At 51.6% G+C, this 27,370-nt stretch overlaps 1 protein-coding gene across 2 annotated transcripts in view; it reads left to right on the top strand.

The window, feature by feature from the left end:
* Window positions 1-27,370, top strand: part of SMPD3 (sphingomyelin phosphodiesterase 3) — an 88,009-nt gene that overhangs the window by 47,706 nt on the left and 12,933 nt on the right. For both annotated transcript variants that reach the window (XM_032157726.2, XM_032157722.2), the window contains exon 2: window positions 14,416-14,477. The gene's annotated coding sequence lies outside the window, so the exon portion shown is untranslated. The remainder of the gene's footprint in view (window positions 1-14,415; window positions 14,478-27,370) is intronic.

The following is a 27,370-nucleotide window of genomic DNA, read 5'->3' as shown; positions in this document are numbered from 1 at the left end:
AGACTCTGTACTTCTGTTTCACTGTCTGAGCTCTGAGGCCAGCACCTCACAAAGCGTGGCACTGGCAGTGCTCTGAAGGTGAGGGGTGGGTGTTGGGAGACAAAAGTTCAATCCAGTGCAAAACTAACAGATCCAATCACAAGCATCCAATAATCTGATTATTATTTGGCCTCTATGATCCCACAAACCACCACTTAGAAGATAAATCCTCTCTCACTCAGAGCTGGCCAGAAGTTGCCATGTACCTGAACCCAGTTACACTCCTCAGCCACAGAAGGGGCTGGCGTGACCGGCCCTGCCCACTGGGTGATTGCCCAGGTTTGGTTTTGAACAGAGCAGTGTTCCAGGTGTCTAGGCACCTTTGTCGGGGCTTGAGAGGCACAACCATGGCAGATCAAGGCTGCAGGGACACATGGCCAGTCTGAAACATGCCCCCATCTGTGTGTGGGACATACAAGTCTGTGTACTTGTAGCGTATGGTACTAAAAAAGTTCATCTCTTCCACTTAATTTTTAGAAAACTGTCAGAAAGTGCAAATTGAGGATTCTTGTCTGAGTCTAATCCAACTGCTACTGTAGTCTAACCCATGGGCCAGCTTCTGTCCCTTGATAAATGTGACTTAGAACAACCATATTGAATTAGGAGCTGATTATATCTGATTTGCCCTGTAACAGGGTTAGGTGCATTTCCTGGGATATAGCAGAAGGGCCTGATGGTCACCAAGCTAATCCATAATTATGGTTTAAAATTACAGCCCAAATGGGTCATGCTGGCAAGGTCAGGGGGACACCCTAGCAGAGCTGGGCTGGACTCAACAAGAAACATCACAGCTTCCAGCACCTCCACAAAGCCCTTAACCCTCACCCAGGACCACATCACCCCCGACATGTATTTGAGGGCGATTCCTTCTAGAGGCCACTTGGCAGAGGCAGGAAGTGGGACTAGGAGGCTCTGTGGCAGGATGGGTTGAGAAGAGCACTGGTTTTAGAGTCAGACAGACCTGGGTTCAAATCCCAGCTCCTCCACTGTGATCTTGGTAGCATGCTTTACCCCTCTGGGCCTCAGTTTCCTCATCTGTAAAATGGTGACTACAATAGTAGCTGCCCTGCTATGGAGTAGAGTGGAGAGGTGTGGTGACATCCACACTGGTGCCTGGGGAGGCATGAGGCTATGGAGAGAAGCTGCGCCCCGGCCAACTTGGCCTTAGCCCTGAGACAAGGCAGGGCTTTGGGTTTATCGTGGATGTCACTGATGTACTGTGTTTATAACAAGGGGCTCCTCTCTGGACATGGTCACTACAGAAGCAAAGTCCATACCTGGCCACTGGTGCAGTCTTCCAAATGATGAGGACGAGGCAACCTGGCAGTCCAGGTGAGCAGCCGCTGATTGGGTTCCAAGTCATCCAAGAAGAATGGCCAGTGGGGGGTCTGACCATCATTCTTCCTTCCTCCCCACCCACCCGCCCCTACATTGCATCAGCTGCCTCTAGGGAGCCTGGGCCTCAAGGCTCCTTCTTTGTGGGTATCCACAAGATGGGATGGATGGCACTTGGCTCTTGAAGGGGACCCCACAGGCCTAGAAGGGGTCCCTACTTCCCTCCATTCCAGGCAGCAGATGTACTGGGGGCATGGGGACAGCAGAGTTGTTCTTTTTACATCCAAGGCCTGTGGGACCAGGGGCTGACATTCATAAACGAAGCACAGTGGTGAGTGGACATGCTATGGGGCACCAGACCATGGGGCAGTGGGGGTAAGATGGTGGCTCCTCCTTCTCACCTCCTGACCTTCACCTTGAACCCAGAGCAGGAGCCAGGTAATAGGAGAAGCCAGAAGTCCCCATGTGGGGAAAATGGGACCTCACTGCACGGCCTAGCCAGTCCTGATTTTGAATCCTGAAGTGACCTCCCCCCAAGCCCACCCACAGGGACATTTTCTGGCTTCAGCATTTGAACGAGAGTTTGAGAACCCAGAGGTGTAGGCAGAGGCTGGGCGGGCCTGAGGAGGCCGGGAGGATTTTCTCTCTTTGTTCAGAGCCAACAACTACAGGCTCAATGTTTTTAAATGTTTGAATCAACAGAGGGACTATTTATCACTATTTTAAGTAAGAAATGTAATTAGAGGTTAGTGAGCCCCCAGAGCTCCTGGCCACGATGTCAAAGGTTTCCTTGACCTGGAGCAGGGAACAGAATGAAAAGTGACCACAGACACACTCCACTTTGGTGTGCTCTGCCACAAATCCCGCCTGATGGGTGCCCCCACCAAGGCCCACAAAAGATTCTGTGGCTAATGGAACGGCATTTCACATAGGTCCACGTTTTTCTCATTCCTAGGTGGCTTTTCTTTCTAAACTTGGGAATGTGGAGATTCTATTTTAAGAGCATGAATTACTGTCTAATTTTAATGTAACTACTACAAACCAAAAACCAACTTTGAACTGAGGAAAGGAAACAAAAGCAATTTATGGGATAATTTTGTGTTCACATCCCTCAAGATTACTTGAGAACACTTGTCTGATGCATTTATTTCTGGTCAAGAAAAGTGAATAGCCAGCTTTTTGGTGGTTTCTGGAGAACAAGGTGAAGGTTGGCCACATCAGCCTGGAAGACTCCAGCTCGGCCACCTCAGGCCAGGATCCTCCTCGGTGCTCAAAGAGGTAGTGTCAGGAAGGTAAAAATAGCGCGAGGGATTCGGCACCAGCTTTCTGACACATGATTTTCTCATCCCAGGGACTGCCACGTAGGGCCCTCTTTTTCCAGCTATTCTAAGTGAAAAAGAAAAAAGTAAGATTATTTGAGAACTAAATAAAAACAGTGCTATATTTTAAGCACCTTTTCTGTGATCTTCCTCCTTTCCCAAGTGCTCTTTTTGGCTCTTCTTTCCTCACCAAGCCAAAAATGGGATAAGCCCCAAGCTTCTGTCCTTGACCCCCTTTTTCCCTCTGCCTGTTCTCCCTGAGAACAGCAGCCACAGCTGCAGCTCCAGCAGGGGCCCAGGTGGCCACAGCCCTAGCACAGTCCAGACGCCCACCCACCTCTTGGACTCCCTCCCTCCCTCCCTGACGAAGCCCCAACATCCCAGAACCAGATTCTGTATCTCCCTCTGGAAGGTTGCCTTTGGGGCATATTCCTCCCCGTGGTTGTCATCCCCTGGCCTTGCCTGTCTGCAGGTGGCCAGGACTGTTTGACATGTGACCCAGGTCCCAGACCCTCTAGAGACCACCTCTGGGGTGGTGCCAGGAGCAATAGGGGCTCACTGTAGGAGTCCCTAAGATGAAGCACTGCCACCAGGGGAGGGGGGAAGGCTTCCTGAAGAGACCACCCCCCCAACCTGCAAAAGGCAAGAAGATGAGGAGGAGCTAACCAAGCGAGGCATGGAATTCCAGGCTGAGGAAAGGCCATCCTGGAGAGAGACCGGGACCAAGAAGGAAAGAGGAGAGCTCTAAGGACAGGATTGGCAAGAAGTGTGACAGGAGAGGAGGCAGACGTGGGGCATGGATTTTATCCTGGGGGCCATGAAAGAGTTCTCAGCTGGGAGGGTACCCAGGTGTGTACCTAGAAAGACCACTCTGGCTTCTGTATGGAGAACAAATGGAGGGCGCAAGGCTGAAGGACACCAGGGAGAGACAATGGGCTTGACCGGGGTGTTCCCCATCATCCCTCAGCCCCACAGCAGAACTCTACCTGGTTCCTGCTGGGTTTATACCTCCCAATCCCCACCAGCTCTCTGACCATTCAGATATCCAGGACAACAGTTGATGGATGAATTCACACTCAAGTGTTAAGAATAAATCATGGCAGCATCCGCCTTGAATCCCTCTGGGACAGAGGAGGAGGCAGGTAAGAGGGAAGGGTGGTGGCTAGCAAGACTTCCCAACCCCTGGGGTGTTCCTCCCTTACCTATGGACACCTCCTGTGTATTAGAGAGCCCCATCGGTCAAAATGCTAACCAGGATGGGGCTGTAGATAAGTCTTGCTCACAGAATCTGTGCCACCCTCTAGCTGTGTGACTGAGCAAGTCACTTAAGCCCCTCCAAGCCTCAGTTTTCATCTCTGAGTACAGGATCAATAATACCTACCCTCCCCAAGCTGCTTAGGGGATAAAACAAGGCATTGTACAGAGAATGCTGTGAACACAGTGCCTGGCATACAGTGGGTGCCCCAAAACATTTTTTATATAATCATGTTGATGAAGATGATGATTCCAGTAAGCTATAGGCACTCACAACACACACGTGAGTTCACACAGCTTTTAAATTTCAAGTCTCCATGTTGCATTTTCATTTTGTTTTCTTTTGTTTTACAACAAAGTAGCCTCATTGAGGCAATAATTCAAACAATTGGGAGCAGTTTCTCACAGCTCCTGCTGTGCCCCCTGGTGTGTACAAACGGAATCAAACCTTCCGGTGATGGACATGCCCGCCTGGCTAGAAATCACTTTATTGATTCCACCGAGGTTCCTGGAATGCCTATCAGGGACTGGGCCCTGTGCTTAGAGCTCAGGGGGCTCTAGGCTGCCAGTACAAAGCCCCAGGGTGTGAGACTGAGGGGAGGGGGTTGGAAGCTTTAGAGCTGAACCTTGGAGGAGGGGTGTCAGGTGGACCACCAGGGTGTTCCAGACACAGGGTACAGCATGTGCAAAGGCATGGAGGCGTGAAAGAGCATGGTATGTTCCAGGAACAGTGAAGGCTGGAGGTCGGGGCCGTCAGATCAAATCAGTGGGAGAAAGAGAGGGGCAGAAATGAGGCTGAGGAGGGCAGGGCCTGGTCACTGGGGTCCTCAAGCCAGGCCAGGTAGAAGGATTGATCCTGGGGGTAGAGGGAGATCTGGAGATGCTGGACAAGGGCAGAATGAGCTCAGAGCTGCTGGTGATGGGGATCACAGGCTTCAGCCCGATTAGGAGGGAAGGGGCTCAAAGCAGGCAAGACAGGAGGAGGCCCTGGTGGAGGTGACAGCCAGGGATGGGTTGGGAGTAGGGACTAGAAATGGACTCAGGAACTAGGAGTAATTGACCTTGACTCTGGACAGGATACTTGGGGCTGAGGGAGGGGCCAAGGACAGAGTAGACAACTAGGGGCTACACCCGCTGAGGCTGGAAGGGCAGGGCTGGGCTGCCCAGGCCAGGTACACTGAGCTGAGGCACCCAGGGGACAGGACTCTGCTCCCTGCCTTCCCTCAACCACTTTCAGTCTGGTTTTCTCTCTTCTTTAACTGCCACAATAGGAAACTAAGGTCTTTTTTATTGTTTGATATATTCCTCATTTTTAATTTTAAAAAAAGAGTAAGTGAAATATTTTCTATTTCCTTCTCAAACAGAAAAGCAACATTACCTATACACAGTCTCTCATGTATAGGAATGTCTAGATTTTACTTTTCCCTTGATGTATTTTTTTAAGACAGTTTAGGCACCGGGATGAAATTTCGAGCTGTCTGTCACCTTGGTGCTCAGCTAGCTGCCACTCAGGGTCACCCCCTAAGTGGGCCCAGACTGGGGTGGCCACAGGCCCGAGCTCACCTGCCCGGTCTCAGGCTCATTGCTCAATATCTTGAGGTAAACTGGGACATGACGGCTATGGGACTGAGATCTTCCCTCAAAGCCAGAGGGCACACTTTAAACCCTGGAGATGATGACATTTTGATAAAGTTTAAAAAAACTATTTCACTTTGCAAGACAAACAGCTAATAAAATAGAATCTTTTTTTGTAACCACCCATACACCAATCAATCTGTCACTCGAAAAACTAGTTCCCAAGAAGTGTGAAATGAGGCCACTCTGGAGTTCTGTGGGAACAGAGAGCCCCTGAAAAGCCTTCCTCTCGACCAGATTACAGTTGCCACTCAACACAGGGAAAATCTCTGATTCTGAGCACAGGAAATACACAGCTAATTAGTTGCTCAATCAATACTGACTTTTGGAAGGTGAGCCATGAGGCTGGGGGTCACTGTTACACTGTTTATGTGCCCCCAGTCCACACTATCACCTATAATCCTGCCTTTTTTTTTCTTTTTAATTCCAGCCCCCTTGGGAAAGATATATATATATATATATGCATGTCCCACCCAGGGGGGCTAGCCAAGGGAGTGATGCCATGGGAGCCTCTTCTGCACTGTAGCCATTCAAGCAAGAATTTAAAACAAAGGGTCATTCAACACCACCAACAAAAATCAGTAGGACAAGCCTCAGTCATAAAACACATCTCTGTGCCCACCTGAGGCCACCATTGGAATGAGACTTCACCTCACTCACCCTCTCTGTGTCTCCAACTCTGCCTGATGGCCTCTTGTTTATTCTGTTTTCCCTTAGCTCTAATTCTCTATTTAAACAAACAAACAAAAGAAGTCTCATATTGTACATAGGATACAGTTTAAGTTATCTTAAATCTTTTGGGGAACAAGAGAAAATAAATGAATTAATTAATCAGAACCTGCCCAAAGCAGATGTGACTGAAGAATTCTGAATCCTGCTGCACTAAACTGAGAAAGAAAGCAGACAGCTACAAGTGCTAAATGATAAGCAGCAGTGTCTGCATGCAGTAGGCGCCCAATAAATGTCAATTAATTTGTTTTTTAAATGATGGAATCTGAAGGAACAAATAAGATGAACTGGATAATAACTACTTTGAAAGAAATAAATGACAACAACAACAAAATACTAACAGAAACAGATCAGAAAAAAATAACAGCTGTAATTCCATGGTGACAATTATAAAAGAATTAGAAAACACCTGGAAGTAGTAATTGGCATTAACAGAAACAAATAGAACAAAGAAATTAGTGATGTTGAGAAGGTAAGACATGAAACCTAAAATGTAAACAAAGAGAGGAGAAAATAACTGATTCAGAAAATGGAAAATGGTATCACAGCCCTAAAGTAGGCCTAGAAGAGAGAGATGAATGGATGAGGAACACATAAAGGAGACATCAGGAAAGAAATAATATAAGAAAAGTTTCCAGAAATGAAAAAACAGCTCAGCCTAGAACTAAAGAAAACACACTGTACCTTTCAAGTTCAACTCTGAGGGAAAGAAATAAGCATTTGCTAGTGTAAATTTTGAATTATAAATTATCCAACAAGCTGAAGTGAAGGGAGATATGTTCTTCTGAAATTGGATAAGAATGACAAGAGAACTGACATCACAAATATTGAAGACAAAATGAGCCTCAAAAAAATGTGTAATTCTGACTGCACAAGTAGATTCTAACCACATCAGTTATGCTCCTAAACAAGACTTGTTCTCTACAAGTAGGGGAAAACAAAGTCTTGTAAAAATTGGGGGAAAGTTGTGCACAATTGTACTTTTTTAAAGCAAAGGAGAATATCTGATTTTTACAAAAATACAAAAGACAAAAGCTATCTTATATAACAAGAAATTAGAATTAGAATGGACCAATTGAAGAAGAAAGAAAGAATAAGTGATCTGACAAAATGTAGTCACTCCCAAGAGTCCGCCTACACTCTAATATTCTCAAACCTGCTCCAATCCAGACCTCAACTCTGAGTTCTGGGTCTGAAGATCCCAATTCTGTCTGGACACTTCTATGCAAATGTCACCCAACACCACAAACCCTGCCTTCACCCATTCACCCAAACCCCACTGCCAGTGAGCAACTTCACTAGCCATACAGTTACCTGAACCAGGAGACCTCTGAATAAATTCCTGGTCCATTTTCCTTCTTGTTTTTTTGTTTTTGAGACAGAATCTTGTGCTCTATCGCCCAGGCTGGAGTATAGTGGTGCTATCTCAGCTCACTGCAACCTTGACCTCCTGGGTTCAAGCAATTCCCCTGGCTTAGCCTCCTGAGTAGCTGGGACTACAGGCTCACACCACCACACCCGGCTAATTTTTGTGTTTTTACTAGAGATGGGGTTCTACCATGTTGGCCATGCTGGTCTTGAACCCCTGACCTCAAGTGATCTGCCTGCCTCGGCCTCCCAAAGTTCTGGGATTACAGGCATGAGCCACCATGCCCAGCCTCCTGGTCCATTTTCACGTTACCCAGGTACCCCTTGGTCCCCATCCATTTGTATAAGTCTGTTTGGGCTACCATAACAAAATATCATAGACTGGGTGGCTTAAACAACCGAAATTTAGTTTCTTACAGGTTAGAGGCTAGAAGTCTGAGATCAATGTTCTGGCTGGTTCAGTTTCTGGTAAGGGCTCTCTTCTGGGCTTGTAGACAGCCGCTTTCTTACCAAGTCCGCATATGGCTTTTCCTTGGTTCGTGTATGCACTTTGGCATTTCTCTTTTTTTTTTTTTTTTTTTCCAGATAGCATCTCATTCTGTCATGCAATCGCAGCTCACTGCAACCTCCACCTCCAGGGTTCAAGCGTGCCTCAGCCTCCCGAGCAACTGGGACTACAGGCGCGCACCATCATACCCGGCTAATTTTTGTCTTTTTAGTAGAGACAGGGTTTTGCATGTTGGCCAAGCTGGTCTCTAACTCTTGGCCTCAGGTGATCCTCCTACATTGGCCTCCCAATGGATTACAGGCGTGAGCCACCGCACCTGGCCTGGCATCTCTTCTTATAAGAACACTAATGTTTTCAGATCAGGGGCCCATCCTTATGACCACCTTTAAACTTAATTACAAATGCTCCTCAATTTGTCATGGGGTTACATCCCTATATGCCCATCTTATGTTGAAAATACAGTTCCTTGAAAATGCATTTAATACCCCTAAACCAGCAAACATTATAGCTTAACCTAGCCTACGTTAAACATGTTCGAAACACTCACATTAGTTTACATTTGGGCAAAATCATCTAACAAAGTCTATTTTATAATAACTACTAACATTTTATAATAAAAAATTAAAATAATAAAAAGAAAAGGTCAAAATTCAAAGCACAATTTCTTTGGAATGTCTATTACTTTTGCATCATTGAAAAGTTGAAAAATCTTGGCCAGGCACAGTGGCTTAAGCTTGTAATCCCAGCACTCTGGAAGGCCAAGGCGGACAGATCACCTGAGGTCAGAAGTTCGAGGCCAGCCTGGCCCACGTGGTGAAACCTTGTCTCTACTAAAAATACAAAAATTAGCTGGACGTGGTGGTAGGCACCTGTAATCCCAGCTACTCGGGAGGCTGAGGCACGAGAATCACTTGAACCCGGGAGGTGGAGTTTGTAGTGAGCCAAGATGGCACCACTGCACTCCAGTATGGGTAACAGAGTGAGACTCTGTCTCAAAAAAGAAAAAAAGAAAAGTTGAAAATTCTTAAGTCGCACCATCGTAAGTCAGAGACCATCTACACTTCCTTAGAGCCTCCATCTGCAAATGCAGCCACACAGTGGGTCTAGGGCTTCAACATATAAATTTGTTGGGGACACAAACATTCAGTTCATAACACCATTCTACCCTCTTAGATGTCCCCCAGATATGTGACCGTTCTCTCTTCCCACTGCCTTGGCCCTGCCATCTCCCTGCTTTGCCTACTGCACTGGCCTTCCTGCTTGTCTCCCCTCCTGCCCACCCCATGCTCCCTGTAGAATTGTCTTTCCAAATGGATAACTGATCACCGAATGCCTACAAAGAGTTGTCACCAATATCATCTCATCTAATTCTCCCAACAGCCTTGCAAAGTAGTAGAAACCCAAGGCTCAGAGAGACTAAGTGAAGGCCCAGTGTTGCCCAGGGCCAGATTTGAACCTAGATTGGGCTCTAAAGTGCACAGTCTTTCCAAGTGTGTCTCCCACCTTTGTAGTCCAAACTTCTGAAAGGATGTCAGGTCCACAATATACACAACAATTAATGACTGGCAGGTGAATGGGCTTCATATGTAATCAGAACTTCATCTTCTTCAGTATATATAGTCAAGTTGATCTCCCTTCTGAGTCCAACTAACAGAGATCCAGGCCCTCTGTTTTGCTGCTTCTTTGGGAGAAATGAGGAGTTAACATGTTGTTAATCAAAATCAAAATGTGTACTTTTCCTGTTAAAGACAACTCCCACATGTGACTTCAATTATTTACTAGTAGAGTTATTTGCACTTTTAAGGGCAGAACTTTTTCAAGCATAAAATGACAAACTACTGCTTTGTCTTAATTCCCCATTAGCTTATGTCCTAATCTTTGTTCACTGAGGTGGGGGCACTGTCCCACTCACTGGAAGATCAAGTTGAAACAACCAGGTGAGACACTCATCACCCTATAGTGTTACTCGGAGACCTAGGAGGTTTGAAGGGTAGCTCCTCTCACCAGCCATCACTAGCAGCTACTCTGGGATACTTCTGCACCTCTCCCCCAGGGTCTCACCCAAATGCAGACAGGCTGCCTGACCATGCCTGTCCAACCATGCCACCCCCCTTGCCTTGGTGCTGGTGTCAGAGGTGTTTGAACCAGGGCAACACCATCTTGAATAGGTGCTGGGTAAAATGAGGCTGAGACATGCTGGGCTGCATTCCCAGAAGGTTAGGAATTCTTATTCTTTGTTTATTTTGAGACAGGGTCTCACTTTGTCACCCAAGCTAGAGTGCAGTGGCGCCATCACAGCTCACTGCAGCCTCGAACTCCTGGGCTCCAGCAATCTTCCCACTTCAGCAGCGCAAGTAGCTGGGATTACAGGCATGCACCACCACACTCAGCTAGTTTTTGTATATTTTTTAGAGACAGGGTTTCACCATGTTACCCAGGCTGGTGTCAAATTCCTGAGCTCAAGAGATCTGCCTGCCTAAGCCTCCAAAGTGCTGGGATTATAGGCGTCAGCCACTACATCCAGCCTAGGTTAGGCATTCTTAGTCACAGGATGAGATAGGAGGTCAGCACAAGACACAGGTCACAAAGACCCCACTGATGAAAACAGGATGCAGTAAAGAAGCTAGCCAAAACCTGCCAAAAGCAAGATGGTGACCAAAACAACCTCTGGTTGTCCTCACTGCTCATTATATGCTAATTATAATGCATTAGCATGCCAAAAGACACTCCCACCAATTTACAAATGCCAGGGCAATGTTCCAGAAGTCATCCTTGGTTTTATATGGTCTAAAAAGGAGAGGAACCCTCAGTTTCAGGAATTGCCCACCCCTTTCCTGGAAAACTCATAAATAATCCACCCCTCATTTAGCACATGATCAAGAAATAACCATAAAAATAGCCAACAAGCACCCTCAGGGCTGCTCTGTCAATGAAGTAGCCATTCTTTTGTTTCTTCTCTAATGAACTTGCTTTCACTTTACTATGTGGACTCACCCTGAACTCTTTCCTGTGCGAGGTCCCAGAACCCTTTCTTGAGGTCTGGATCAGGACCCCTTTCCCATAACACTGGGGGCTTAAAGGTAACCCCTTCACTAGGGTTCAGTCAAGATTTTTCCCTAAGGTGAGCAGCTGCTCTTCACTCTCACTCACCCCGAACTTCAACTGTAGCATGAGGCTGGGAGGCCCCAGGTCTGCATGAGGTCTGACACTGACAGTCAGATGGAAGGCTGTGTGACTTTGGGTCCATTACTAAATCTCTAGGCTCCAGCCTCATCGGAGGTACCTGGCCCCAGTATCACCATGTGGGTAAAAAAATCAACCTCCTAGGTGCCGGGCCCTTTGCAAATATTATTTCTAGACCTGTGAAGTCAGTGTTATCCTCATTTTAAGAAGGCAGAAACTGAGGCTTGGAGAGAGGCCCCGGGGAACAGGTCCATCCATCTCCACAGCTGGTTCTGCTACAAAGGAGAGGTGGAGGTATCCGGGAAACTGACCAAGCTCAGTGCATCTAGGGATGTCTCCCTTGGAGCTGCACATCCATCAGGGGTCACCCCAGGTGCTGGTCTGTGGTCTTGGGGCCTGTGGGATTGAGGCCTCCTGGTGGACAGGCAGGCAGGCAGGCACATGTTTGGGACCACTGCTGGCTCCAGACACTGCCTTGCTGTGCTAGGTAAACGGCCCACTTTCCACACCCGCCCTCCAGGCCCTCCCTGCTCTGCTCCCACTGCCTATTTAAGCCAGAGGCCTGACTCGGCCCAGGCACAAGCCAGCTGCCGGAGCCAGGAGAGCAGCACTGCAGGCCCTGCTCAGCCAAGATGAAAGGTTCTTCTGTTTCACCATTTCCTACCGGTGCGTTTTGAATGATGATGCTGAGCAGGGTTGGAGCAGGAGCTGATTCTGCTCGCCTGGGAGTATATTGAGATGGGTAGCTGGCAGAGGGAGGCTCTGATTGAATTTTTCCCGTTTCTAATCCCTGACTTGATGTGATCTTATTCTCAAAGAGGGAGAAAGTCTGTGGTTCGTGAAAGGATAGGGGGAGAGCATATTTCAAAACAAGGCCTGGCTGAGAATATCAATGATCTGACATGTTTCTCTTTTCTTTGAGAAAAGAGAAGGGCTATAATTTCAAGGTTGTCGAGATTCCATTTCCCCTCAGGAACCCCTCCCTAAATAGTCAGTTCTTGTCATTTAATTCTATTTTGAAAAAAACATGCAGGGATTTTTCAGAAGAGTTGGTGGGGCATGGGAGTGGGGGTGGAGAGTGGGGAGGGGGCTGTGCAGCTGGTGGGGGACAGTTTGGGAAATGTCAGAGGCCAAAGATCCTGCTTGACAAACTTCTCACTCAGGGATGAGAGGTGAGCTCCTCCCCACTTAGAGAGAGGGCAGTGGGGGCTGGGAGTCACACAGGCCCAAATGGCTCAGGAGCGGCCTGCCTCCTTTATGTCTAATGCCGGATGCTTGCGAGCCTGTGGCCTGGGTCAGGTCAGCCCAGCAAGAGGGTGAAGGACAGAGGTGCATGCAGGTTGTCAGCCAACTGTGGGTGAAGAGGCAGGAGTCCCAGGGACAGAGGACAGGCCGGGACAGCAGGTCACTCTCTGCTTCCCGGCAGGCTGGACTCCCCAGGCTATGGGTGGGGAGGGATCCTGCCAGGTACTTGGCTCTGAGGGCAAAAGCCAGGGTGTCCACATGAACATAAGGGCTCCTGGGGAAGCCAGGTCACCACGTGCACAGCGTAGACCTGGGGGGCTCTAGCTTCCTTCTTCCCACTCTGATCTGGCAATATCAAGTGCCGGTGCTCATTTGGTCCTGGCCGTGGCCATCCAAGATCTTGTAGTGGCCCCTAATGTTACAGAGGAGGCTCAGAGGTTAAATGACTTGCCCAAGACCGATGGCCTAGACCAGAACCGGGTCTCATTGGAGCCCAAGCCTTTTCTGTGCAAATTCCTAGTGAGAAGGGAGCCAACTGTTTGCCGTGGAGGAGATGCTCCTGCCAGCACTGCTGCTACATCTTCAGCTAGGGGACAGAGAATGGACGGGGCCTCGGCTTTCAGATTCTTCTGAAACACTTAGTTTGGGTGATTTGCAAAATAAGTGTACCTAAGGGATAGGGTGTGAAGAGTGATGGGTCACCCTACTCTGGATGGAGTGGTGGTAAGAGGGCTTTGGGCCGGGCCATGGGACTGGCTTAAGAAGGTGGGGCATGCAAGGACAGCCCTGGCTGTGCTGGGCATTGGGCGGGGGGTGCTGAACTTGAAAGCAGAGACTGGGCCTGAGACAGGGGGCAGGCCCTGGAGCCAAGGATTCGGCAGGTTAGTAGGGACGAGGCCTGGAACTGGGCCAGCGGGCTCAGAGAGCTGCCTGGGGCCAGGGATCAGGGGCGGGGCCAGCACCTGAGGCCAGGGGCGGGACTAGCAGGCAAGGGCAGGGACTACAAACTGGGACTGGGGCCCAAGTGTGGAGGGCAGCGTCCCCAGAGCATAGTGCCAGGATCCCTCACCTCAGTCAGCAAGGGTAGCCAGTGACATCATGTCCAAAGGCCTAGGGTCACATGAGTTCCCTCCCAGCTGTCCCCTCCAAAGACCCCGCTGGGTTCACAAAGTGTCCCGCTGAGCCTCCCTTCCACTGACCTACTCCCCCTTAGATAATGGGGGAGCCACCAAATCCCTTTGGTTCCTCTCAATGTTGCTCTTCCTCCCCTAATCCACCCCATCCTGGTGGCCACTGTCCCTCTTCCCTGGCCTGGATTCAGCTCTCCCCTACCCTCAGTTATCTTAGGGAAGCAGAGATTGCACAAAGCTCCCAAAGCTCTGATTATTCTGGTTCTAACTATCAGATTAAACCTGGGCCCTGTGGCTGGAGCTTTTGAATTCACCTCTTCCCCACCCTCCACCTTCACCCATAACCCCCTGGGCCTGGCCTGGGTCCCGGTGTCGATGTGGAGGGCTCATCCATCCCACCCTCAGAGTCCTCTCCTCTTGGCAACCCTCCTCCCTGAAAATCCGTCACACAAACCTCGGGCCCCACCCACTGGGGCTGCACTTCGTCCACTGGAACTGCCGGGCACACACCCTCGCCCTGGCGACGTGGAGGGTGTGGCAGTGCCTCTGGCCGCAGGTGAGGCCCCTTGGTCTTTGTACCTGGCTCACCTGTTCTGGGCTGCTTGGTGGCTGTCAGGTGAGCTCTGGAGATTTTTCCGGGCACACCTGTGAACTGCTCATCTCCTTTCAGGTCTGCGGTGACAGCTCTTCTTCAGAGAGAAGGACAACAAGGTCCCAGTGGCCCCTCCTCAGGTAAACCCAAAGTTTCTGGAACCAGAGGGGTGGGGTGGGGGTGGGTAAGGGAGTGCTCCAAGCCTTTCCTCATGGGCTACTTGTTAGTATTTTCATAAAGAGACGCTGTGTGAGATTAAGAAAAGGCTCTCCTGCTTGTTAAAATGTTTGAAAACCACAGCTTTGGGGTAAGCAATCTGGAGCTGGCCATCTGGGTCCCATCCTGAACCTGACTCAAGTGGAGTGCAATACACCCAATCTATGGAGAAAATACTAACTCCTTCAATATATGGGAAAAGGATTTGAAGCAGCACTTCATAAAATGGATACAAATTAAGCATCCTGAAAAATGTAACCAGATACCACTGCCCACTAAACTATCAAAAACTTTTTTTTTTTTTTTTAAACCTGTCTGTCTCTGGGGCTGGAGTGCAGTGGTGGGATCTCAGCTCACTGCAACCTCTACTTCCTGAGCTCAAGTGTTCCTCTAACCTCAGCCTCCTGAGTAGCTGGAACTACAAGTACACGCCACCATGCCTGGCTAATTTTTGTGTTTTTTGCAGAGACTGGTTTCGCCATGTTGCCTTAGCTGGTCTCCAACTCCTGGGCTCAAGCGATCTGCCCGCCTTGGCCTCCCAATGTGCTAGGATTACAGGCATGAGCCACTGTGCCCAGCCAAAATCACATTTTTTAATGTTAAAACCCAGAGTTGGTAAGGATGTTGTGAAACACATATTCTCAAACAATCAGTAAATTGACAGAACCTTGGTAGAAAGCAGTTTGGCAATATGTATCAGAAGCTTTAAAGTTTACTGAGTAATTCTACTCTTGAATCCATCCCAAAGAAGTAATTCAGACGACTGGCCCATTCTCAGGAATAAAAGCAGAAACTGGTGACCCCTGACAGTCAGGAACCTCAGACTAGGAACCAAAACAAGACAACTGTAAGAACCCACTCCTTCCCAAATATTGACAAATTAAGTGTTGTCGAGGTTGCCAGGGTGGTCACCAGGCTGGGGGCAGGGAGATTTGGGGATCCAAGGTGGTGGTGACTGGATGGAAGAAAAAAAGGGGAAATAGATGAGACCAGCAGCTCACAGGGAGGGAGGAAGAAGATCGGTGGAGTTTTCACCAATGGCTCAGAGGGGGTGGGTGACAAATGTAACCTTCAGGGGACTGAAAAAAGAGGCAAAGGTCTTGTTTTGTGGGAATTGAGGGGAAAAGACAAGAAGGACAGCGTAGGGAATGTTACTCTTCCCCCAGAACTTGTCCTGGAAGTAAGGGTGGTGCTGGACGCTGCTCATTTACATATTTCTGGATATGTTTGCATACCCCTTATATTCAGCCTTGGCAAGAAAAGTAGAGAGAAAAAGGAAATTGGAGTCAGGTGACTTGGCTGCACCTCTCAGAGACTGCCATTTACTTCTCTGAGTCTCCGTTTCCTCATCTGTAAGTGGGGCCAGCTGTACCCATTTGGGGTAATTGTGCAGTATAGATGCACCCCCAGTGTGAAAACCATATTCTCTGAGGTGTGTGCTGGGTGACGCCTTCTCCAATGTCCCCAAGAGCCGGCTCCGTTACTCCTGCCTTCCTGATGCTCATGTCCAATCTCCCTCTTGTCTTTGCCATGGACTGGCTCATAGCTGTGTCCCCGCTTCAGGAGGGAAACAGAAAGGAAGGGAGGGAGGGAATGAGTTTGAAGTCCCAAGCAGGCCACAGGTGGCCTCAGATGAGCCCATTCTGGCTGCAGCTCCAGGTCAGCAGGGGGCAGGGCTGCCACTTGTTCTCGGTCGGCAGGGGTTCCTGTTACCTGCCTACTCTACACACAGCTAGGGTCAGGTGATGGAATAAAATACTGAGGGCTTGTGGGGGGAGTGGGGGACACAAGCTTTGTTCTCTTCATCTGGCCTCAGAGTTAGAAAACAGAACCCTTATTCCCTGGGACTGGAAGTTGGGATGGTGGGGGAGCACCTTACCCCCCAACCCCAGGGCTCCACATGGGCAGGGTCCCTGGTCCTGCAGAGACAACCCGCAGAGCCACACACACAAGGCCGTCCCTCCTTCTGCTTTGAAGGATGGAATTTGCTGACATAGCTTGAGCCTCCTGTCTCTCAGTTCTGTTTTTAGCTTGATAGATCTGAAGGTGTCAGATCTATCAGGGGCTGGTTACCTCCCTTTCTAGTATGCAGACTGCAAGCTTGTGCAATACATGCACAGAAACACTCAGCTCTCAAGAGAGAAAGGGCCTGTTTGGCCCCAGTCTAAGGTCCTCTAGTTATCCCAGGGGCCATGGGTAGACTGGCTGAGTTTTGATGAAGGGATCATCTCTGTGAATCTTGAACCCTGAGCTCCTCTGCTGAGGCCACATTCCTTCACACAGATGACAGCTGTCAGGGAACAACCCCAAAAGAAGTGTGGAGGCCTGGAAGGGCACAGTGGGGTACTGCTCGGGTCAGGGCCCCTGGAGCTCCAGGAGCAAGAGGAGACAGAGCAATCAGGCCACCAGATATATCCTGCCCTTCCCTGCCTAGGTGCCTGGGCAACCTGGAGTCCGCAGGCACTACTGAAGGGCCATAGGGGAGCAGTGTGGTATGATGTGTAGTTTAGAAAGACCCCACCAGCTGCCAGGTGGGCCAGAGGAGGGAGACCAGGTGGAATCTGTTGCAGTGTCTAGGTTGGAGAGGGCAAGGCCTGAACTGGCATATGGCTGTGGGAATGGATCCAGGGGACTAGGAGGCAGAATTGTGAGCTGGGAAGGGGAGACAGGGTATGGAGGAGGTCCAGGGCCCGGAACTACTTGGGAGACAGAACTGTATGTGGGGAAGTGGGGGGAGGAGGAGTAATAAACTTCTAGAGGAAGATGTAGGTTGTCAATCAAATACATGTGGTCAGAGATCAGGAGATACCTGGGCTGGCTGTCACCTGGAAACAGGTGACCCACAAGGGATCAGCCGAGAAGGGAGGGAAGAGGCAAGAGAAAGTTCAGCCCCTAAGAAGTGGGCAGGGGAGGGGCTCTGAGGGATCTTCCAAGGGTCCTGAGAAGGAGCAGTCCCATGGTGCGGGGAGCAAGAGGACAGCGCCAGGACCAAGGGGCAGCAAGTGGGGAACAGATGAGGAACGAGCCTCTTACACCTCCGGTTGGGCCAATCTGGTTGAAACTGCATGGACTGTTTTCTCAGAGGTGCTGACCTCTGTTCTGGACATTTTCTTTCCAAAACTCTACCAAGAAAGTCCAGTGAGACACTCTGTCTTCCTTTTCTCTTGTGGTGTGCGGGGGAGAGCAGGCAGCTTCAGGTGGGTTGCCACCCAGACCCCCAACCAGCCAGAGGGCCACTCAGCCCTCCTGGAGTGCAGGACACAGATGCAGCCGGCATGCTCTGAGCAGAAGGGATGATTTGAGCCAGCTTGCTCTGCACAGTGTAGGTGGGATGCTATCCGGACAGGCTATGCATTTAAGTTAAACAAATCTGGCTGGGCGTGGTGGCTCAAGCACTTTGGGAGGCTGAGGCTGGTGGATCACCTGAGGTCAGGAATTTGAGACCAGCCTGGCCAACATGGTAAAACCCCATCTCTACTAAAAATACCAAAAAAATTAGCTGGCACATGCCTGTAATCCCAGATAATTGGGAGGCTGAGGCAGGAGAATCAATCGCTTGAGCCCGGGAGGTGGAGGTTGTAGTGAGCAGAGATTGCACCATTGCACTCCAGCCTGGGCGACAGAGCGAGACTCCACCTCCAAAACAAAAAACAAAACAAAACAAACAAACAAAAAACTAACTGGGGGCAAACTAAGTGAATGCAGGGGATCCTCCCCTCAGGCCTGTGTTCCCCAGCTGCCCCTCCTGGAGGATGCCTCCTTGTCTGCAGTCAGTGATCTGGTAGTCATTACGGTACTCAAAGGTATGGCCCTGGCAAGGCAGGATTCCCTAAGTGGCTCCACCTCCCTGAGTCCACTCTCAGTTCCCTTTCTGTCCCACCACCACACCTGTTTCTCCCTTGCTCATGGCTTGCTCCACGCAATACCCCCCACCTTCCTATCTCCACACCCTCCCTGGGGGACACCCCACCCTCAACTATACACAACTAGGAGGCAAAGTCTCTGCTGCCAGAAACCCTAGGCCCTTGCTGTGCAATACCCTGAGCTGCCACTGTGCTGCATCTGACTCGCCCAGTGCCCCCAGCCTCCCTGCTTAACAGCTGCTGCCCAGCCCTGCCCCTGCCAGCCCTGGGTGCACTGTCAGCCAGCCAGACCTGGCAGTGTCTCACCAAGCTGGGCCTCTGGGCTTTGACTCTATCTGAGCCCACCTTAAAGGACCCCCAGTGTTGCCTCCTGCCCCTCCCCTACAGGGCTCACTTGGCCCCTGTGACCAACTCATACCCTGACCCCTGGCAGAGGTTTCTGGTGGATTTACTTCTCCAAGTCTATGGATTTACTGTGCTACCTGTGTCACCAAAGCAACCGCTTCTCTGAGCAGAAACAGTTTCCACTACAAATTAAAAGATTAAGACTCAGCTCCCCTGATGCTTCACGGTGCTAGAGGAACTTGGGCAGGTAGGAATGGACTTTTTCAGGCCACACTGAGGGGGTGAGGAGTGAGCCTTCCGCCTGGCCTGGATTCAGGACAAAGGAACGTCATTATTGCTTCATTATCCTTGAGAGCAGGAAGAGTTGGATTGGATTGGAGAGTAGATCTGGCTGTATTCTTGGGAAACTGCGAGCTGTCCATAATGAGGCTTGTTTTCAGCATCAAGTAAGTGGACTAATTACACGGCCAATCAGAAGCTGTCCTCTATTGGTCAGGATGGGATGGGTCACGGGGTGGTTATAATCAAAGGTTTTCTTTTCTTTTCTTTTTTTTTTGAGATGGAGTCTTGCTCTGTCACCCAGGCTGGAGTGCAGTGGTGCCATCTCAGCTCACTGCAAGCTCCACCTCCCAGGTTCATGCCGTTCTCCTGCCTCAGCCTCCCGAGTAGCTGGGACTACAGGAGCTCGCCACCACGCCAGGCTAATTTTTTGTATTTTTAGTAGAGACGGGGTTTCACCTTGTTAGCCAGGATGGTCTCGATCTCCTGACCTTGTGATCCGCCCACCTCGGCCTCCCAAAGTGCTGGGATTACAGGCTTGAGCCACCGCACCCCGCCAATCAAAGGTTTTCTTCTTGCCCACACTACATGTGGGTTAGCTGGGGCCCTGCTCCGTGTCTCTTCATCCTGGACTGAGGCTGCCGGAGCAGCCACCATCTCCAACACTGCAGGTCAATGTGGCAGAGGGAGAGAGCTCTGGAAGGTTCCACATCTACTGTTTAAGTACTTAAGCGCAGCAATACCCGAGATCACTTTCACTCACAGCTCATTGGTCAGAACTCATCACATGATCCCACCCAACCACCAGAGGACCAGGAAGTGCAGTCCTACCTCTTGGCTGGACATCAGGTTCCAGGTGCTTCAGGGGCCGGAGGAAGTGAGGCAAGAGTCCTGTCTTGGGCTTGGAAGCAGAGGTAAACTAAAGGGAAAAGAGCTCTGGTCTCCCCTTTCAGAGGTACAGCCCTTGGTTGGGCCTGAGCTGGGGCATCCTCTCTCAAAGAGGAGCGTGTTCTGGCTGGTTCTCTTGGAGCCAAGGGCTTTCATGGTGCCGTGTACAGAGGGAGGGTCTTTCATGGTGCCATGTATAGAGCAGTGGCCTGGGGTTAGAGGTCTCCAAAAGGGTCCAGGATGGGGCCTCAATCCTCAGCAGTGAGGCCTTGCCTCAGTCCAAAAAGCCCAGCCGCCTGGGAGGGTGAGTGAAATGCTGACACCTGATTTTATTTACTCATTCTCACTCACTTGCTTTTTAAGCTCTGCATAAATTTTCCTCTAGGACTCAGTTTGTTAAATGTTCTTTGCATAGAAAACTTTAGACTGAATGTGAAATGATTCCCTTCCGAAGAATGTTAGCCCGTCTGTTCTGTTTTAGGAAGGTTTGTCGTCTTAATCTGTGTTCTCTGGTGCCTTGAAATGCCTACACATCATGCAGTCGGCCAATCCGTTCCAGAAGGAAATGCTGTACTTGAAATGCAGCCGACACAGGGTCTGCCTAAATCCTAACATTTGTGTGGACTTGTGTTTAAAATTCTACTCCCACAGAAAGTATGCTGTCATCCCCTCTTAAGTAAAGTATATTCCAAGCCTTGTTTGGCTCATGAACCATTAACATCAGCCTTCATGTCAGGGAAGTAGGGACTTGGCTGGGACAGAAACCTCAACAGCAGAACCTGAGAGAAGCAAGGCCCTCCTGGTCTCCTTCCTGTGAAGGGCAGAGGTGGCGCTGAGGGCAGAGGGCCTCCTGAGGATGCAGGTGGCGCTGGTCAGCCAGGAGCAGGTGACGTGACCTGCTTGGTGTTCCAGGATCCCTTGCTTTGGCGACTTGCAAGGCCCAGCCCAGGCACAGGCCTCAGCACCCAGGCAGGCTCAGAGCACTTGAGGTTGGAGGCCTTGCCTAGCTAGATGCTCAGCTGTGGCCTGTAGCCTCCTGACTCGGGCCTGCTCCAGTTCGGCCCCGGAGCTGCCTCAGGTGGAGGAGGTTCCCCATCTTCATCCTGAAGCAAGCCTTTGCCCCTGGCCGCCTCTCTGTCTTGCGCTCAGCCTCCATGAGGACATAGGACTGGGAGGAGCCCTGCGGGCTTCTGCCCTTGCAAACTCTGGCAGATAAGTCTGGTCAGGCGGGTTCGTGAGCAGAACACAGGAATGAGAGGAGGTGCTGCCTGGTGTGGCTCAGACGTGGGTCTAGGTGCCAGCCTCCATCCAGCCGTCTTCTTGCTGGCACTCTTTGTGGTCACCAATAGATGACTTTGGAGTGGCAGGTGGTAGAGAGTGGGCAGTCAGGTCTTCAAACTCAGCTGTCCCCCTAGGATGGGGCCCATGCCTCCAGGGCAACTGCCCATGTCACCGTGGCACAAGGGCCTGGACCCAGGGGTCCTGCTGTTTGAAACATCACATTGGCTCTTGCACCTCTAGGACATGCACCACTCACCTGGCTTGAGATTTGCTTTCCAATCACACCCAACTTGCCTTCATCTGGGCTTTCTGACTTCACCAGGGAAATGCCGAGGCTGGCTGGTTGAAGGAGTGCCCCAGAGCTGCTCACAGCCTTTTCGTATTCTCAGAAATCACACAGTGCAGTAATACCTCCTGTGGAAAGTTTCTTTTTGAAAATTGTATGGCCCCTTTGCCTGCACCTGGCTTCTGCAGAAGCCTGTGCCTCGGGCTCGCACAAGCAGCCCACAACAGATGGCTCTGATCACCTCCTGCGAGGAGACGGAGGCCCTGACGTTGTCCCCTGCACTGTCCTCACCATGCACCTGGGAGAGCAGAGAACCCTCTTTGTAAGGCAAACCAGCCTCACGAGGAGGAGACTTTGAAGGCTCCGGCTGTATCTTCAGGCCTTTGCAGCAAGGGAATTAACAGTGATAGCAAAATGATAAAAATAAGCATCCTAGAGATGAGGCAGGCACCACACTCGGTGCTGCACGTGCACCATCTGCAACTACCCTGAGAGACAGTTATTACCAAGGCTTAACATGTGAGGAAACTAAGGCACAGTCAGTTGAGCAGCCTGTCCAATATCCAGCAGGTTGACCTGGCCCCACATGTCCAACACCAGAGTTTGTGCTCCCAGCATCTGCTCCACTGTGGTCTCCCAAGGGATGCTGATAAGGCACAGGCCAGAGGCACCAGGTTCTGCAGGGCCTCCCAGGACTCAGGGGAGCCTCCACTTTGCCCAGTGGGACGTCAAGGGGGAGCCACAGGAGGTTTGCACAGGAGAGGACCTGATAGAATCACATTTTAGAAAGATCACATAGCTGTATCTGAGACAGGATCCATTTGGTGGCAGATGCCAGAAACCAACTCAAAGGGACTAGAGCAAGGAAAAGGGGAACTGCTGAATCATTAATTGGAAAGTCTGTGGGTTGTGCTGGCTTCGGGTGCAGGGAGCTCAGAGCTCAATGATGTCTCTAGGACTTGGTCTCTTTCCTTCCAGCCCTAAGGTCTGTTTTCCTCTGAATTGGATTCATTTTCAAAGAAGGTTCCAGAAGCTTCAGGTTCCTAGCCTTCCATCTCAGATAAAATGCAGGCCTCAGATAAAATGCAGGCCTCTGTGCCCTAAAGGGCACAGTAAGAGTTCCAGGGAGAGCTTAGGGTAGTCTAGCTGGGTTGTGTGACCTTCCAGGTCAGGAGGGCTGGTGCTGTGTGGCCTGGCTGGCTCACTGCCCTCCCTGTGGAGTGCAGCAGGGTGGGCTTCAGGCTTGTGGTGGTGCCGAGACTTGGAGCTCTATCCAGGACGTGCAAACAGACACATGCCTGATTAGAGTGACAGACGGGGTGTGTGCAGGTCAGGGAGGACTTCAGGGAGAAGGAGGCAGGTGCTTTGGGTCTAGATGGATGAACAGGCATTTACCTGGCACACCTGTGTCTGTGGGAGCCGCTGCCACAGCACACACATTCTTGCTGGACCCCAGACCCAATTCTGCCTGGGATGTGGCTTTCGGGAATTAGCATGGATGTGTCTGACCTGCATCACTCAGAAAGGCATCCACTTCTGTCTTTCTGTCCTCCCAGCCACGAGTTGACTTAAGTTTCAGCAGCTCAGAGCTCATGTTGCCATGCCAACTCCTCTGCAGCAGGCATCCAGGCAGAAATGGCCCGGCCTGAGCTCAGTGCCGCAGGCGGATGCAGGCACCTTGGGTAATTGGATTGGAGCAATCCACGTGGCTTTTCCTGCAGAAACCAGGGGCTTGGCGCAGCTCCTGTTTAGACATGAGCTTGTGGACACAACAGGGACTCAGAGGAGGCCTCTCTGCTCTGGGACTCCCAGCCCTGCTGCCGGGAAGAGCAGTGTCAGCAAGCACACGAGCCAGAGGAAAGGGCAGTGGAGGGGAGACAGGCCTCATCCTAGCACCAAGGTGGGGCAACTCCCAAACCTCCTCAATTTTCCAGAAGCCCCCCAGGCTCAGAGATCCCTAGAAAATGGTGTAGGCTTCCTCACAGGGGCCAGGGCTTGCCTTACCAGCAGAACTGTCTGGCTTGTTCACTTTCCCACCACCAGAGAAATTCAAATTCAAAGCCAGGATCCACCTAGGACCCTTTGCACCACCGTGCAGGCAGAGCCTGTGTGCCATTACACCTGCAAGTCTATTGCCAGGGAGCTGGGGAATGGGATGGCTGTCTTGGTGCTGGTGGTATTTGAAGTCCAGTAGCAGAGGTCCTGGCCACAATGGCTTGTCCAGACAGGACCAGCCTGGCCAGGCCTTATTCCTGGGATCACCCTCCGCTGGTGGTGGCAGATCAGCTGCCCTCTGAGCCCTCAGGTCAGTGTCTAGGGAGGGGGGCTCTGGCTCAGTGCAGGCCTCTGAGCAGCCATAGTCTCCCACTGTCCGTGCCGTGATGCCTCAGGTCACATGTCAGCAATGGGTCTCAGGGCTGCAGATTGACTGCAGATCATCAGTCACTCACAGGAGCAGACGCAGTGTGGGGCTGCCTGCTGTCAATGTCACACACCCACCAGGAGTGGCTGGGGCTGTGGCCTCCTGGGTCCTGCCCAAGACTTGTTCACTTCTTCCCTTCATCCTCTCACATCTGGACTTGGGGTTGTCTGGACTCCCAAACTCCCAGGGCAAGTTCCCCTCCTACTCAGGTCAACCTGCAAACCATGGAGCTCTCTGCTCCCTGTAGCCCAGTCCCCTTGTCACAGTCAGGCCCAGTCCAGTCCCCACTGCAGGGAACAGCAACAAGCTAGTGAAGTCCAGCAGCTCCAGCCTAGGCAGTGTGGCTGATGTCTCTGAGGCTGCTGAAGGCACTCTGGGACAGTCAGGGTCCTGGGACTTCTGTGGGTGGGCTCCAGTGACCCCCCAGAACCGTGCCCAGGACCACAGGCTGGGGAGAGCAAACAGGGCACACAGGGGCCGACCTCAGGGGAGGAGTGGTTGGGAGGTCCTACCAGGAGGGGCACAGCGGGTAGGGAAGGAAGCAGGGCCTGGCCAGGTCACTAGACTGGTCCCTTTCTGTCCTCATGATCATCCTGGGAGGTAGGAAGTCCTGACTAGTGCAGGGTTGCACTCAGGTCACCCTGAGTCCCAAGACCAAGCTAAGCAGTGGCCAGTGAAGCTGAGGGCCAGGGGCAGGTCTAAAGTCTCCTTTTCTAGGTTGGGGCTGACTCCCAGTAGCCCGGCCTTGGGGTACCGTGTGGCCTCCCACACTGACCCCAGGGCTCAGGAGTGACCATGGGGCCTGCCAGGACCTATGATGACCTGGAGACATTGGGACTCCAACTCAGGTCTGGAGAGCATGGTGTTGGCGGATGTCATTCTGGGCAACCTCAGAAGCCACATACCAGGATTTCAAAGGGGACAAACCCACAGATGACTGTGGACTTCAAAATAAGGAGCCCTGGGGGAACAATGCAGTCTGAGGTTAAGCTTCGAAAACTCAGCCCTCAAGGCCTGTGGGGGTCCTGCCAGTCCCCTCAGAGGGGCCCACAGTGGACTCTACTTGGCAAACTTGCCAGTCCAGGGACATAGAAGCAGAGAGCGGGGGCATGGAGTCCCCCACCTGGAGACAGAGCCTGGCCTGGGCCCACTCAATGGCCCAACGAGGCCAAAGGAGCGCAGGCAACAGGAAGGGGACAGGCACCAGTGTGGCTGAGCACCACCACGCAGCAGGCCCGGGCCGGGGAGCACGTCCTGCCTTGGCCACCTCTCTGAGGACTCGGGGGTTTCTCTGAAAAGTTACTAGCCTCTAATGTTTAACTCTAGTTCTCCTCTTTCATGGGAAAGTGTAGATCAGACTAATTAATGTGTTGTTGCTTATTTACCCTCCTTTTATTTCCCTGAGACAAGATAATTAACCACAGAGCCTTAGAAACCGGCTCCATGGTTTCTCCATGGGTGGCAATCCCTTTTGTGTCTCCTGCACCAGCGGCTTCTGTGCAGAGGCAGGGGCCGCACACAGGAGCAGGGCAGGGGACAGCAGCTGGGAGGCTGGCGAGGGGCTGTGGACAGGGGACCTGGAGTCACTAGGAGGGGCCTGGAAGGGCAGCAGGAAGGGCTGGCATGCTTGGCTCTGCCACTTCCTAGAGGAATGCTCTTGGGCCACTCCTGCCCACCAGCTGCCAGTCACCTCAAATCCCATCAATTCCTGAATAAGGACCAAAGACATTCCTCTGGCCAGCCCAGGAGAAGTGTAAAGAGCAGGACTGGCCACTCACTACCATTGCTGGCAGGGCCGTGGGGAGCTGGCCCACAGGGTTTCTGGGGTCACAGCAGGAGAAAGGGGGACCCAGGGCAGCTGAGGGGAGAGTCTGTCTCCTCTACACCCTCCATAGCCCCATCTCAGCCAATAGCAGATCCCAGCCCTGATGGGCCAGTGTCAGGGATGCGCCACACGGGAGAGCAGGTTTGCAGAATTCCCTTAGGAACCCTTTGATGAAGTGAGTCTGCACCCTCCTCTGACCCATAAGGGAGCTGTGGTCACACTGGAATAGCAGCCAGTTCTGCCAGGAGGGCAGCATGGTGCAGACAGGATAGACCTTCTCCTCCCAAATCCTTCTGCAAAAGTGTCCTCATGCCAGGGCTCAGCCTGCACAGCCCTTCCTGCTGGTGGAGCCCAGGGTGGGGGTGGATGAGGGAAAAGCTGGTGGGGGCAGAAGCACAAACGGCCCCTAGATAGAGACTGGGAGACTGGACTTTGTCCCCCAAGACAATGAGACCACCAAGGGGAGAGAGAGAATTGGCTGTGTCTAGGAGGACCCTCTGCACACTGGTGGTGGACTTGGGGCTGTGGCTGAGGCTGAGGGCAGCAGGACAGTGCCGGGGTGAGGCAGGAGCTCAGGTGAGGATGGTGCTGGCCAGGCTGGGCTGGTGACCTCAGGCCACAGAGATGAGGGAGACTCGGGAATGGGCCTGCCTCATGACATTGGGGCGACATCCAGGTGGCCCCAAGAATCTGGCCTGGACCTTTTAACCTGAGGCCTTAGTGCCAACTGCAGGGACTACTGGTGGCTGGAGAGCCTTGAGAGACCCCATCCCCCCCATTGTCCCCACAGGGACAGGACCTGCAAGCTCTCCCTCCGGCCCCAGCTGGTCCAACAGAGACAGGTGCCTGTGGGTGGCTCTGTGTCCCCTCCTGTGGATATCAGTCCAGCCAGTGTGAAAGCAGCCGGCTCCACACAATGCGGGCTGCAGGTTTGCCGGCGGCGGGAACCCTCCAGCCTGGGAGGGAGAGTGAGTGGGCTGTCACTCCCTCCGCAGGTTTGATTCATCTTGCAGCAAATGCTGGGATTTTAAAGAAAGAATGAGGGAGTATGTCCTGGAGTCTCCCAAGCCAGATGGCAGGCGGGGGTGGACCTGGACACCCACCAGTCCCGCTGAGCACTGAGCCATGAGCACTGGCCGCAGAGTGAGATGCCCACGTCCCAGATTTCACTGAAGCCCAGGGCAGAGCTGGTTTCCCACGGCTCCGGGTTGCCCGGCTGTGGTCTGCACAGACACACATGCTGCTCTGAACTGCACCCTTCCAGTGTTGGCTTCAAAGGCATTTCCCCCGAGAAGAGTGACAGCCTTGTGAAGCTGCTTATCAGAACCAGACACAGCTCCAGCTCAAGTTCACCTTTAGACACTAAGCGCTGGAGATGGCTGCAGGCTTGCCCTGGGGCTGCTGACATGCCCCACAGAAACCCCCTCCCCACACCTCGGGCTGGCGGGAAAACAGCTGCCCCCTCTCTGGCTGGAGGCATCCAGGTGAACCTCCCCTCATCCCCATCTCCTGCATACCTGCTGGTGCAAGCCTGGGACTCTAGGGCGCCCCTGTGCAGCCTATTCTTTCCTAAAGCTTGCGGTCTGCTGGGCAGGTGGCCACATCCCAGAGCATTTGTGATACAGAAC

The sequence above is a fragment of the Hylobates moloch genome, unplaced genomic scaffold (genome assembly GCF_009828535.3).
Source record: "Hylobates moloch isolate HMO894 unplaced genomic scaffold, HMol_V3 SCAFFOLD_6, whole genome shotgun sequence".
NCBI classification, from domain to species: Eukaryota; Metazoa; Chordata; class Mammalia; order Primates; family Hylobatidae; genus Hylobates; species Hylobates moloch.
The sequence above is the reverse complement of the archived record's forward strand: the minus strand, read 5'-3'. Positions and strand labels throughout refer to the sequence as shown.